This window comes from Salmo salar, chromosome ssa07, assembly GCF_905237065.1.
Source record: "Salmo salar chromosome ssa07, Ssal_v3.1, whole genome shotgun sequence".
NCBI classification, from domain to species: Eukaryota; Metazoa; Chordata; class Actinopteri; order Salmoniformes; family Salmonidae; genus Salmo; species Salmo salar.
In genome coordinates, this window is record NC_059448.1 from 57,716,884 (window position 1) to 57,732,347 (window position 15,464).

General features: G+C 44.5%; 1 pseudogene; it reads left to right on the forward strand.

The window, feature by feature from the left end:
• LOC123743833 (AF4/FMR2 family member lilli-like) overlaps window positions 1-10,638 on the forward strand; it is a 21,029-nt pseudogene extending 10,391 nt beyond the window's left edge.
• The last annotated feature ends 4,826 nt before the right edge of the window (window positions 10,639-15,464 follow it).

Below are 15,464 nucleotides of genomic sequence, written 5' to 3' on the forward strand. Positions count from 1 at the left end.
GGAAGGATATTGACCTCATCCCGTCAGTAGAGGATGCCTGGTTGTTCTTCAAAAGTGCCTTCCTCACCATCTTAAATAAGCATGCCCTTTTCAAAAATTAGTGCTGAGAGCAGAGAGGCCTGGCGTCGGGGGTGTCTCCAGACTTGACTGCCCTTGACCAGCACAAAAACACCCTGTGGCATACATACTGCACTAGCTTCGAATAGTCCCCGCGATATGCAACTTTTCAGGGAAGTCAGGAACCAATATACACAGTCAGTTAGGAAAGCAAAGGCTAGCTTTTTCAAACAGAAATTTGCATCCTGCAGCACTAACTCCAAAAAGTTTTGGGACACTGTAAAGACCATGGAGAATAAGAGCACCTCCTCTCAGCTGCCTACTGCACTGAGGCTAGGAAACCCTGTCACCACCGATAAATCCACGGTAATCGAGAATTTCAATAAGCATTTCTCTACGGTCAGCCACGCTTTCCACCTGGCTACCCCAACCCCGGCCAACAGCTCTGCACCCCCGCAGCTACTGGTTCAAGCCCCCCCCCCCCCCCCCGCTTCTCCTTCACCCAAATCCAGACAGCTGATGTCCTGAAAGAGCCGCAGAATCTGGATCCCTACAAATCAGCTGGGCTAGACAATCTGGACCCTCTCTTTCTAAAATGATCCGCCCCCATTGTCACAACCCCTATTACTAGTCTGTTCAACCTCTCTTTCGTAACGTCTGAGATTCCTAAAGATTGGAAAGTGGCTGCGGTCATGCCCCTCTTCAGAGGGAGAGACACTCTAGACCCAAACTGTTACAGATCAATATCCATCCTGCCCTGCCTTTCTAAAGTCTTCGAAAGCCAAGTGAATAAACAGATCATCGACCATCTAGAATCCCACCGTACCTTCTCCGCTATGCAATCCGGTTTCCGAGCTGGTCACGGGTGCACCTCAGCAACGCTCAAGGTCCTAAACAATAACTACCATCGATAAAAAACAGTACTGTGCAGCCGTCTTCATCGACCTGGCCAAGGCTTTTGACTCTATCAATCACCGTATTCTTATCGGCAGACTCAACAGCCTTGGTTTCTCTAATGACTGCCTCGCCTGATTCACTAACTACTTCTCATATAGAGTTCAGTGTGTCAAATCGGAGGGCCTGTTGTCCAGACATCTGGCTGTCTCTATGGGGGTGCCACAGGGTTCAATTCTCGGGCCGACTCTCTTTTCTGTATACATCAATGATGTCGCTCTTGCTGCTGGTGATTCTTTGATCCACCTCTACGCAAACGACACCATTCTGTATACATGTGGCCCTTCTTTGGACACTGTGTTAACAAACCTCCAAATGAGCTTCAACACCATACAACACTCCTTCTGTGGTCTCCAACTGCTCTTAAACGCTAGTAAAACTTCAACCGATCGCTCCCCGCACCCGCCTGCCTGCCTAGCATCACTACTCTGGACGGTTCTGACTTAGAATATGTGGACAACTATAAATACCTAGGTGTCTGGCTAGACTGTAAACTCTCCTTCCAGACTCACATTAAGCATCTCCAATCCGAAGTTACATTTAGAATCGGCTTCCTATTTCACCGATCCTTGACTTCGGCGATGTCATTTACAAAGTAGCATCCAACACTCTACTCAGCAAATTAGATGCAGTCTATCACAGTGCCGTCCATTTTGTCACCAAAGCCCCATATGCTACCCACCATTGTGACCTGTTGGCTGGTCCTCGCTACATATTCATCGCTAAACCCACTGGCTCCAGGTCATCTATAAATCTTTGCTATGTAAAGCTCCGCCTTATCTCAGCTCACTGGCCACCATAGCAACACCCACCTGTAGCAGGCACTCCAGCAGGTATATTTCACTAGTCATCCCCAAAGCCAAAACCTCCTTTGGCCGCCTTTCCTTCCAGGTCTCGGCTGCCAATGACTTGAACGAATTGCAAAAACCACTGAAATTGGAGACTTACATTTCCCTCACTAACTTCAAGCATCGGCTGTCAGAGCAGCTTACCGATTGCTGCAGCTGTACACAGCCCATCTGTAAATAGCCCATCCAACTAACTACCTACCTCATTCCCATATTTAATTTTTTATTTTAAAAAGTTCTGCTCTTTTGCACACCAGTATTTATACCAGTATTTATACTTGCACATCCTCATCTGCACGTCTATCACTGCAGTGTTAATTGCTAAATTGTAATTACTTCGCCACGATGGCCTATTTATTGCCTTACCTCCTTACTCCATTTGCACACACTGTATACAGATTTTCTATTGTGTTGTTGACTGAACATTTGTTTATTCCACGTGTAACTCTGTGTTGTTGTTTTTGTCCCACTGCTTTGCTTTATCTTGGCCAGGTTCCAGTTGTAAATGAGAACTAGTTCTCAACTGGCCTCCCTGGTTAAATAAAGGTGAAATAAATTAAAAATAAAATACAAAATGTGCAGTATTTTAGTAGTAGTAGTGGTAGTAGTGGTAGAAGTAGAAGTAGCAGTAGTAGTAGCAGTAGCAGTAGTAGTAGTAGTAGAAGTAGTAGCAGTAGCAGTAGTAGTAGTAGTAGAAGTAGTAGCAGTAGTAGTATAGTAGTAGTAGTAGTACACTCTCCACAGCCGATGTGAGTAAGAACTTTAAACATGTCAACATTCCCAAGGCCGCTGGGCCATACGGATTACCAGGACGTGTACTCCGAGCATGTGCTGACCAACTGGTAAGTGTCTTCACAGACATTTTCAACCTCTCCCTGTCTGAGTCTATAATACAAACATTTTTCAAGCAGACTACCATAGTACCTGTGCCGAAGAACACTAAGGTAACCTGCCTAAACGACTACCGACCTGCAGCACTCACTTCTGTAGCCATGAAATGCTTTGAAAGGCTGGTCATGACTCACATCAACACCATAATCCCAGAAACCCTAAACCCAGTCCAATTTGCATATCGCACCAACAGATCCACAGATTATGCAATCTCTATTGCACTCCACACTGCCCTTTCCCACCTGGACAAAAGGAACACCTATGTGAGAACGCTATTCATTGACTACAGCTCAGCGTTCAACACCATAGTGCCCTCAAAGATCATCCCTAAACTAAGGACCCTGGGACTAAACACCTCCCTCTGCAACTGGATCCTGGACTTCCTGATGGGCCGCCCCAGGTGGTAAGGGTAGGTAACACCACATCCGCCACGCTGATCCTCAACACGGGGGCCCCTCAGGGGTGCGTGCTCAGTCCCCTCCTGTACTCCATGTTCACTCATGACTGCACGGCCAGGCACGACTCCAACACCATCATTAAGTTTGCTGATTACACAACAGTGGTAGTCCTGATCACTGACAAGGATGAGACAGCCTATAGGGATGAGGTGAGAGACCTGACCGTGTGGTGCAAGGACAACAACGTCTCCCTCAAGGTGATCAAGACAAAGGAGATGATTGTGGACTACAGTAAAAGGAGGACTGAGCACGCCCACATTCTCATCGACGGGGCTGTAGTGGAGCAGGTAGAGAGCTTCAAGTTCCTTGGCGTCCACATCACCAACAAACTAAAATGGTCCAAGAACACCAAGACAGCTGTGAAGAGGGCACCACAAAACCTATTCCCCCTCAGGTGACTGAAAAGATTCGGCATGGGTCCTCAGATCCTCAAAAAGTTTTACAGCTGCACCATCAAGAGCATCCTGACGGGTTGGATCACTGCCTGGTATGGCAACTGCTCGGCCTCTGACCACAAGGCACTACAGAGGGTAGTGCGTATGGCCCAGTACATCACCGGGGCCAAGCTTCCTGCCATCCTGGATCTCTATACCAAGGGGTGTCAGAGGAAGGCCCTAAAAATTGTCAAAGACTCCAGCCACCCTAGTCATAGACTGTTCTCTCTGCTACCACATGGCAAGTGATACCAGAGCGCCAAGTCTAGGTCCAAGAGGCTTCTAAACAGCTTCTACCCCCAAGCCATAAGACTCCTGAACAGCTAATCAAATGGCTACCCCCCCACCCTACGCTGCTGCTACTCTGTTATTATTTATGCATAGCCACTTTAATAATTCTACCTACATGTACATTACCTCAATTACCTCGACACCGGTGACCCCGCACAATGACACATTGACTCTGTACTGGTACCTGTATATAGCCCCACTATTGTTATTTAGGGCTGCTCTTTAATTATTTGTTTTTCTTATCTCTTACTTTTTTGTTGTTGGTATTTTCTAAAACTGCATTGTTGGTTAAGGGCTTGTAAGTAAGCATGTCACGGTAAGGTCTACACCTGTTGTATTCAGCGCATGTGTCAAATACAATTTGATTTGATTTGATTTTGATTTGTGGTAGTAGCAGCGCGTCCCAGTTGCAGTAGTAGTAGCAATAGTAGCAGTAGTAGTAGCCTTAGCAGTAGCATTAGCATTAGCAGTAGCAGTAGTAGTGGGAGTAGTAGTAGCAACAGTAGCAGTAGTAGTAGTATTAGCATTAGCAGTAGCAGTAGTAGTGGCAGTAGTAGTAGCAATAGTAGCAGTAGTAGTAGCATTAGCAGTAGCATTAGCAATAGCAGTAGTGGTAGCAGTAGCAGTTGTAGTAGTAGTAGTAGTAGTAGTAGCAGTAGCAGTAGTAGTAGCAGTAGCAGTAGCAAGGGCCGCGGCTTTTCAATGTAACAGTGTAGGTTCCGTCCCTCTCTTCGCCCCAACCTGGGCTCGAACCAGGGACCCTTGCACACATCAACAACTGACACCCCACGAAGCATCGTTACCCATCGAGCCACAAAAGCCACGGCCCTTGCAACGCAAGGGGAAACCCTACTTCAAGTCTCAGAGCGAGTGACGTCACTGATTGAAACACTATTAGCGCGCACCACCACTAACTAACTAGCCATTTCACATCGGTTACACTCACCCCCCTTTTGACCTCCTCCTTTTCCGCAGCAACCAATGATCCGGGTCACGGCACCAATGTAACAGTGTAGGTTCCGTCCCTCTCTTCACCCCAACCCGGGCTCGAACCAGGGACCCTTGCACACATCAACAACTGACACCAACGAAGCATCGTTACCCATCGCGCCACAAAAGCCACGGCCCTTGCAACGCAAGGGGAAACCCTACTTCAAGTCTCAGAGCGAGTGATGTCACCGATTGAAACGCTATTAGCACGCACCACCGCTAACTAACTAGCCATTTCACATCGGTTACACTAGTATTAGTAGTAGTAGCAGTAGCAGTTGTAGTAGCATTAGCAGTAGCTGTAGTAGTAGCAGCAGTAGCTGTAGTAGTAGTAGTAGTAGTAGTAGCAGCAGTAGTAGCAGTAGCAGTAGCAGTAGTAGTAGCATTAGCAGTGGAAGCAGTAGTAGCAGTAGTAGTAGCAGTAGTAGAAGTTTAGTAGTATTAGCAGTAGCAGTAGTAGTAGTAGTAGTAGTAGTAGCAGTAGTAGCAGTAGTAGCAGTATCAGCTCACCCCAATAGTAGTAGTTAGTAGTAGTAGCGGCTCGCCCCAGTAGCAGTAGTAGCAGTAGTAGTAGCAGTGGTGGTAGTAGTAGTAGTAGTAGTAGTAGTAGTAGTAGTAGTAGTAGCAGCAGTAGCAGTAGTAGTAGTAGTAGTAGTAGCAGTAGAAGCTCACCCCAGTAGCAGTGGTAGTAGTAGCAGTGGTGGTAGTAGTGGTAGTAGTAGTAGTAGCAGCAGTGGTGGTAGCAGCAGTAGCAGTAGCAGTGGTAGTAGCAGCAGCAGTAGCAGTAGCAGTGGTAGTAGTGGTAGTAGCAGTAGCAGTGGTAGTAGTAGCGGTGGTGGTAGTAGCAGTAGTGGTAATGGCAGCAGTGGTAGTAGTAGTAGCAGTGGTAGTAGTAGCGGTGGTGGTAGTAGCAGTAGTAGTAATAGCAGCAGTAGCAGTGGTAGTAGTAGTAGTAGCAGTAGTAGTGGTAGCGGTGGTGGTAGTAGCAGTAGTGGTAATGGCAGCAGTAGTAGTAGCAGTGGTAGTAGTAGTAGTAGCAGTAGTAGCAGTAGTAGCAGTATCAGCTCACCCCAATAGTAGTAGTTAGTAGTAGTAGCGGCTCGCCCCAGTAGCAGTAGTAGCAGTAGTAGCAGCAGTGGTGGTAGTAGTAGTAGTAGTAGTAGTAGTAGTAGTAGTAGTAGTAGTAGCAGCAGCAGTAGCAGTAGTAGTAGTAGTAGCAGTGAAGCTCACCCCAGTAGCAGTAGTAGTAGCGGTGGTGGTAGTAGTAGTGGTAGTAGTAGTAGCAGTGGTAGTGGTAGCAGCAGTAGCAGTAGCAGTGGTAGTGGTAGCAGCAGTAGCAGTAGCAGTAGTAGTAGTAGTAGTAGTAGCAGTAGCAGTGGTAGCAGCAGTGGTGGTAGTAGCAGTAGTAGTAGTAGCAGCAGTGGTAGTAGTAGTAGCAGTAGTAGTAGTAGCAGTGGTGGTAGTAGCAGTAGTAGTAATAGCAGCAGTAGCAGTAGTAGTAGTAGTAGTAGTAGCAGTAGTAGAAGTAGCAGTGGTAGTAGTAGCAGTAGTAGTAATAGCAGCAGTAGTAGTAGTAGCAGTAGTAGTAGTAGCAGTGGTAGTAGTAGCAGTAGTAGTAATAGCAGCAGTAGCAGTAGCAGTAGTAGTAGCAGTAGAAGCTCACCCCAGTAGCAGCCATACTACAATACTACAATACTTCTGTGAAGAATCTGAATTCTCTTGGCTCGTCTTAGAGGCTATTGAAATGATTTCAGAGCTGCCATTGGTTTTGACGGTACAGTGCCAAAGGTAGCGGCCCCCCTGCGGATAAGGAGACATAAAAGAAACCAAACAAGAGACATCACAGCAGGAACATTACAATAGTTAGGCATAAGCATCCCCAACGCAGTCCTTTAAGGAATAGACGTCTTACATTTTCTCCTTTAAAAAATTAACGGGGAGGAATTGGGACCCTGGTACGCTAGCTGTATCACTCAACAAAGGGCGACTGAAGAATCACTTTATGTCAAACTTTGACAATGACAGAATTGGAGCAGAGTTTCTGTAGCTCTCTGTACCCCACAGGGAACCAGACACACAACTCTGGAAAGAAAGTTTACTTTTCCTTGTCGTGTGAAATTAAACTAATTTGCATTAACGTTAGAGAAGTCGGGAGAAGGGGGTCACATCTAAAAACAATAGGATTGCCAGCAAGAGGGGCGAGAAGAGACGCAGAGTTTTCTTTGAACAGAAATCATGGTGCACTTCAATAGTGTTCTCTGTTGTTTTGGTAACCACCATGTTCCTTCCATGTTCTAAAGAGTCATAGATACACAGGAAGATCAAGATGGAGGACAGGGAATGCAGGTAGCCTAGCGGTTAGAGCATTGGGCTGGTAACTGAAAGGTCACTGATTTGAATACCCGAGCTGACGAGGTAAAAATGATGTCGATGTGCCCTTGAGCAAGGCACTTAACCCTCATTTGCTCTAGGGGTGCTGTACTACTAAGTCTGACCCTGTAAAACAACACATTTCACTGCACCTATCATACCACTATGACTGACCCTGTAAAACAACACATTTCACTGCACCAATCATACTACTATGACTGACCCTGTAAAACAACACCTATCATACTACTATGGCTGACCCTGAAAAACAACACCTATCATACTACTATGGCTGACCCTGTAAAACAACACCTATCATACTACTATGGCTGACCCTGTAAAACAACACCTATCATACTACTATGGCTGACCCTGTAAAACAACACCTATCATACTACTATGGCTGACCCTGCAAAACAACACCTATCATACTACTATGGCTGACCCTGTACAACAACACCTATCATACCACTATGACTGACCCTGTAAAACAACACATTTTACTGCACCTATCTAGCGTATTTGACAATATATTTACACTACCGGTCAAAAGTTTTAGAACACCTACTCATTCCAGGGTTTTTCTTTATTTTTACTATTTTCTACATTGTAGAATAATAGTGAAGACATCAAAACTATGAAATAACACGTATGGAATCATGTAGTAACCAAAAATGTGTTAAACAAAACAAATCAAAATAGATTTTATTTTTTAGATTCTTCAAATAGCCACCCTTTGCCTTGATGACAGCTTTGCACACTCTTGGCATTCTATTAACCAGCTGCAACTGGAATGCCTTTCCAACAGTCCTGAAGGAGTTCCCACATATGCTGAGCACTTGTTGGCTGCTTTTCCTTCACTCTACGGTCCGACTCATCCCAAACCATCTCAATTTGTTTGAGGTCGGGGGATTGTGGAGGCCAGGTCATCTGATGCAGCACTCCATCACTCTCCTTCTTGGTAAAATAGCCCTTACACAGCCTGGAGGTGTGTTGGGTCATTGTCCAGTTGAAAAACAGATGATCATCCTGCTAAGCCCTAACCAGATGGGATGGCGTATTACTGCAGAATGCTTTTGTAGCCATGCTGGTTAAATGTGCCTTGAATTCTAAATAAATCACAGACAGTATCACCAGCAAAGCACCCCCACAGCATAACACCTCCTCCATGCTTCACGGTGGGAAATACAGTACACATGCAGAGATCATCTGTTTACCCACACCGCGTCTCACAAAGACACGGCGGCTGGAACCAAAAATCACAAATTTGGACTCCAGACCAAAGGACACATTTTCACCTGTCTAATGTTCATTGCTCGTGTTTCTTGGCCCAAGCAAGTCTCTTCTTATTATTGGTGTCCTTTAGTAGTGGTTTCTCTGCAGCAATTCGACCATGAAGGCCTGATTCACACAGTCTCCTCTGAACAGTTGATGTTGAGATGTTACTCTGTTACTTGAACTCTGTGAAGCATTTATTTGGGCTGCAATTTCTGAGGCTGGTAACTAATGAACTTATCCTCTGCAGCAAGGGTAACTCTGGGTCTTCCTTTCCTTTGGCTGTCCTCATGAGAGCCAGTTTCATCATAGAGCTTGATGGTTTTTGCTACTGCACTTGAAGAAACATTCAAAGTTCTTGATATTTTCTGTATTGACTGACCTTCATGTCTTAAAGTAATGATGGACTTGTCATAATATGGACTTGGTCTTTTACCAAGTAGGGCCATCTTCTGCATACCACCCCTACCTTGTCACAACACAACTGATTGGCTGAAACGCATTAAGAAGGAAAACAAATCCACAAATGAACTTTTAAGAAGGCACACCTGTTAATTGAAATGCATTCCAGGTGACTACCTCATGAAGCTAGTTGAGAGAATGCCAAGGGTGTGCAAAGTTGTCATCAAGGCAAAGGGTGGCTATTTGAAGAATCTCAAATATAAAATATATTTAGATTTTTTTTAAACACTTTTTTGCTTACTACATGATTCCGTATGTGTTATTTCATAGCTTTGATGTCTTCACTATTATTCTACAATGTAGAAAATAGTAAAAACAAAGAAAAACCCTGGAATGAGTAGATGTTCTAAATCTTTTGACCGGTAGTGTATATATAATTTTTTTTGAAGAGTGTTGAAGTTTCTCTGTGTTGTACTGTGACCATCAGTGATGCCTTGCTGTCCCATTTGTACTTTTCCCAATACGCCATCATCTAAATATAGCTTACTGTATTCCATCATCTAAATATAGCTTACTGTATTCCATCATGTAAATGTAGCTTACTGTATTCCATCATGTACATGTAGCTTACTGTATTCCATCATGTAAATGTAGTTTGCTGTATTCCATCATGTAAATGTAGCTTACTGTATTCCATCATGTACATGTAGCTTACTGTATTCCATCATGTAAATGTAGTTTGCTGTATTCCATCATGTAAATGTAGCTTACTGTATTCCATGATGTAAATGTAGTTTGCTGTATTCCATCATGTAAATGTAGTTTGCTGTATTCCATGATGTAAATGTAGTTTGCTGTATTCCATCATGTAAATGTAGTTTACTGTATTCCATCATGTAAATGTAGTTTGCTGTATTCCATCATGTAAATGTAGCTTACTGTATTCCATGATGTAAATGTAGTTTGCTGTATTCCATGATGTAAATGTAGCTTACTGTATTCCATGATGTAAATGTAGCTTACTGTATTCCATCATGTAAATGTAGTTTACTGTATTCCATCATGTTAATGTAGCTTACTGTATTCCATCATGTACATGTAGCTTACTGTATTCCATGATGTAAATGTAGTTTGCTGTATTCCATCATGTACATGTAGCTTACTGTATTCCATGATGTTAATGTAGCTTACTGTTTTTCATCATGTAAATGTAGCTTACTGTATTCCATGTTAATAAGGCTGCCTGGTGAACCCACCTAATAACCAACTAACACACTTCAATCATCAACGACACCGGTGGTGAACGGTGAAAATGTGTGAACTCTATTTGTAAATGGACAACCTTTGAACAGGATATAATGTTTTAAATAAAAAGGGAGAAAGAAATCAATGAGAAAGAAATGAAAGAAAGAAATCAATGAGGCCAGTGTATTTGTTCTGCTTTTTATTAGTCTGAGCAGCGCAGAGCAGTGTGACAAATCAGGAAAACATTTCACATGCTGCGAAGCCTCTAGTGCTCTTCTACTGACCTCCACACAGATAACCCCCTGCATCACACAGATATCCCCCTGCATCACACAGATATCCCCCTGCATCACACAGATATCCCCCTGCATCACACAGATAACCCCTGTATCACACAGATACCCCCCTGCATCACACAGATAACCCCCTGCATCACACAGATATCCCCCTGCATCACACAGATAACCCCTGTATCACACAGATAACCCCCTGCATCACACAGATATCACCCTGCATCACACAGATATCCCCCTGCATCACACAGATACCCCGCTGCATCACACAGATATCACCCTGCATCACACAGATATCACCCTGCATCACACAGATATCCCCCTGCATCACACAGATATCTCACACAGATATCCCCCTGCATCACACAGATATCCCCCTGCATCACACAGATACCCCGCTGCATCACACAGATATCACCCTGCATCACACAGATATCCCCCTGCATCACACAGATATCCCCCTGCATCACACAGATATCACCCTGCATCACACAGATATCCCCCTGCATCACACAGATATCCCCCTGCATCACACAGATATCACCCTTCATCACACAGATATCACCCTGCATCACACAGATATCCCCCTGCAACACACAGATATCCCCTGCATCACACAGATATCCCCCTGCAACACACAGATATCCCCCTTCATCACACAGATATCACCCTGCAACACACAGATATCCCCTGCATCACACAGATATCCCCCTGCAACACACAGATATCCCCCTTCATCACACAGATATCACCCTGCATCACACAGATATCACCGTGCATAACACAGATATCCCCCTGCATCACACAGATATACCCTGCATCACCCAGATATACCCTGCATCACACAGATATACCCTGCATCAGACAGATATACCCTGCATCAGACAGATATCCCCCTGCATCACACAGATATCCCCCTGCATCACACAGATATCTCACACAGATATCCCCCTGCATCACACAGATATCACCCTGCATCACACACAGATATCGCCCTGCATCACACAGATATCCCCCTGCGTCACACAGATATCCCCCTGCAACACACAGATATCCCCCTGCATCACACAGATATCCCCCTGCATCACACAGATATCCCCCTGCATCACACAGATATCCCCCTGCAACACACAGCCAGAGAGATCAATCTAAAGGACGAGAGGAGGCCACCAGGCCATTGATTGATTAATCAGAGATAATGTTATCCTCACTAGGGTAGGGGGCAGCATTCGGAATTTTGGATGAAAAGCTAAGTAAACTGCCTGCTACTCAGGTCCAGAAGCTAGGATATGCATATTGGCAGATTTGGATAGAAAACACTCTAAAGTTTCCAAAACTGTTAAAATAATGTCTGTGAGTATAACAGAACTGATATGGCAGGCGAAAACCTGAGGAAAATCCATCCTAGAAGTGCCTTTATTTTGAAATGCCTGTTTTTCCATTGAAAGCTTTCTACCATACAAAGACTTATGACGCAGTTCATGATCCCTAAGGCTTCCACTACATGTGGCCAGTCTTTAGGCATTGTTTGAGGCTTTTACTCTGAAAAATAAGGGAGGAACACCACTTTCAATGAGTGGACAGTGGAAATTTCCAGACATGAGTCCAGCGTGTGACCGGGAGCGCACCTTTCTTGTTTCTCCTTTTCTATTCACAAAGATATTGTCTGGCTGAAATATGATCGATTATTTATGACAAAAACAACCCGAGGAGAGATTATAAACATCGTTTGACATGTTTCTACAAACTTTTATGGTACTTTTAGATTTTTCGTCTGCATGCTATGACCGCGCTTTGTTCCAATGGATTACTGAACAAAACGCACAAACAAAACGGAGGTTTTTGGATATAAAGAGGGACGTTATCGAACAAAGCGAACATTTATTGTGTAACATGGAGTCTTGGGAGTGCAACCATATGAAGATCATCAAAGGTAAGTGATACATTTTATCGCTATTTCTGACTTGTGTTACTCCTCTTCTTGGCTGCTAACTGTTTGTAATGATTTGTCTGCTGGGCGCTGTTCTCAGATAATCGCATGGTTTGCTTTCGCCGTGAAGCCTTTTTGAAATCTGACACCGTGGTTGGATTAACAAGAAGTTTATCTTTAAACCGATGTATAACACCTGTATGTTTCAGGAATTCTTATAATGAGTATTTCTGTTTTTGAATTTGGCGCTCTGCAATTTCACTGGATGTTGGTCATGTGGGACGGTAGCGTCCTACACCCCCTAGAGAGGTTATTTTGATCTGCGGGGCTGCCCTATTAACCAGGCCAGAAAAGGATGGAGAGAAGAAAAGAGAGAGAGGGAGAGAGGGGGGGGGGTTGAGAAAGAGAGAGAGAGAGATGTTTTATCTACTCGTTCCTGGTCGTTCTGTTATTCCCTCGTCAAATTCCGCTGAACACTTCAAAGACTCTCTGTCACAATTCTGTCATCGCCTTGATTCATAAAGAAAACTTTTTATTTTGTTGTTATATTCCCTATAGATGTAATCACACTAGCTGGAATGTGTTTAATCGTTACCAGTTTGCTCTTTCCTAATACATCTCTGGAGCATTTCTCTCCTCTTTGTTCTTTTTCACGGCTGTCTTGAGAATCCTCTTTTCATTGGGCCCCATTTCTTGAACTCCACTGCTCCGAACACATGGAAACTTTTATTGTTGAATGTTCAATATATTTTCTCCCGTCAACTCTGAAAGCTGATTTTCTCCCAACAGGAGAGTGTTGATTTTTCCAACGGAACATAAACGAACAGCAGAACAGCAGTAGATTGTCTTGTTGTTGCATTCAGCCTTTATTGAACCCTGGTTCCACAATGGACCCAATTTAACTCTGAGCAACCGAGGGGCGTCGGGTAAATCTAACCGTCACACACACACACACACACACACACACACACACACACACACACACACACACACACACACACACACACACACACACACACACACACACACACACACACACACACACACACACACACACACACACACACACACACAGTAGGTCTAACCAGAGGCTTAAGGCCAATCCAGGTCCTAATCAGCCTCCCTGCCGTTCTACCCAGCATGCACCTGGTTACACAACATAACAAGCCAATCAGCATCACACATAATGCAGTGCATGCTGTTGGTGGGAGATGAGGGGAGTGGGGGGGGGGGGTCTGCTGGCATCAAAGCAGCTTGATACTTGATAATGAATTCAAGGTAGTTAATGTGCAATAGATTGAACCAACCAAGTCCTTTTTTCTTTTCAATGTTCCTAAATTGGGAAAATGCCTCCCTCTCTCTCTCTCTCTCTCACGACTAGTTCTGACTCAAAGAAACAGCAAGGTTTTTTCTAGCTGACATTCTTGCAATTTCCAGTGTCTCGGTTTGCAATGATCTCCTGAAGTTCGTAAAATCAGGTGTTCTTGGCACGTAAAGACTCACCCTCTCTGCACCATCCGTTTATTCCCTCAAACTTTCAGTCTTGAAAGCAGCTATTGCTGCTTTATAACGTCTGAAGAGAATGCACAGCGGCTCCATCTTTCTTCATTTGAGCTTCCCCTACTCCCTTTCTCCCTCCCTTCCCCGCCCTTGAGTTCTTCCAATGTCAGCACTCACATCAAAAGCCTCTGAACACTTCCAACGAGTTGTGAGGACTCCTTTGAGATTTCCCATTGGAAAACAATTATTCCACCCGGTGCTCTTTGACAGATTGGTCCAGTGTTTTATTACCAGGCCATGAATCACACCTCACCTCCATCTTTCCATCCCCTCCTTACCACCTTGTTATCTTATTGTCCCGTTCAATGCATAGGAGAGGACTATACAGTGCATTCGGAAAGTATTCAGACCCTTTGACATTTTCCATATTTTGTTACTGTACGTTACAGCCTTATTCTAAAATTGATTAAATAAAACATTTTCCTCATCAATCTACACAGTAGCTCATAATGACGCAGCAAATTTAGCAAATTTACTAAAAATAGAAAACAAAAATATCTTATTTACGTACTCCAACTTGATTGGAGTCCACCTGTGGTAAATTCAATTGATTGGACATGATTTGGAAAGGCACACACCTGTCTATATAAGGTCACACAGTTGACAGTGCATATCAGAGCAAAAATCAAGCCATGAGGTCCGAGGAATTGTCTGTTGAGCTCTGAGACAGGATTGTGTCGGCACAGATCTGGGGAAGGACACCAAAAAATGTCTGCATTATTGATGGTCCTCAAGAACACAGTGGCCTCCATCATTCTTAAATGGAAGAAGTTTGGAACCACCAAGACTCTTCCTAGAGCTGGCCACCTGGCCAAACTGAGCAATCTGGGGAGAAGGGCCCTGGTCAGGGAGGTGACCAAGAACCAGATGGTCACTCTGACAGAGCTCCAGAGTTCCTCTGTGGAGATGGGTGAACCTTCCAGAAGGACAACCATTTCTTCAGCACTCCACCAATCAGGCCTGTACGCTAGAGTGGCCAGACGGAAACCACTCCTCAGTAAAAGGCACATGACAGCCCGCATGGAGTTTGCCAAAAGGCACCTAAAGGACTCTCAGACCATGAGAAACAAGATTCTCTGGTCTGATGAAACCTAGATTGAACTCTTTGGCCTGAATGCCAAGTGTCACGTCTGGAGGAAACCTCGCACCATCCCTATGGTGAAGCATGGTGGTGGCAGCATCATGCTGTGGGGATGTTTTTCAGCGGCAGGGACTGGGAGACTAGTCAGGATGGAGGGAAAGATGAACGGAGCAAAGGACAGAGAGATTCTTGATGAAAACCTTCTCCAGAGCGCTCAGGACCTCAGACTAGGATGAAGGTTCACCTTCCAACTGGACAACGACCATAAGCACACAACCAAGACAACACAGGAGTGGCTTCGGGACAAGTCTCTGAATGTCCCAGCCAGAGCCTGGACTTGAACCCGATCTAACATCTCTGGAGAGACCTGAAAATAGCTGTGCAG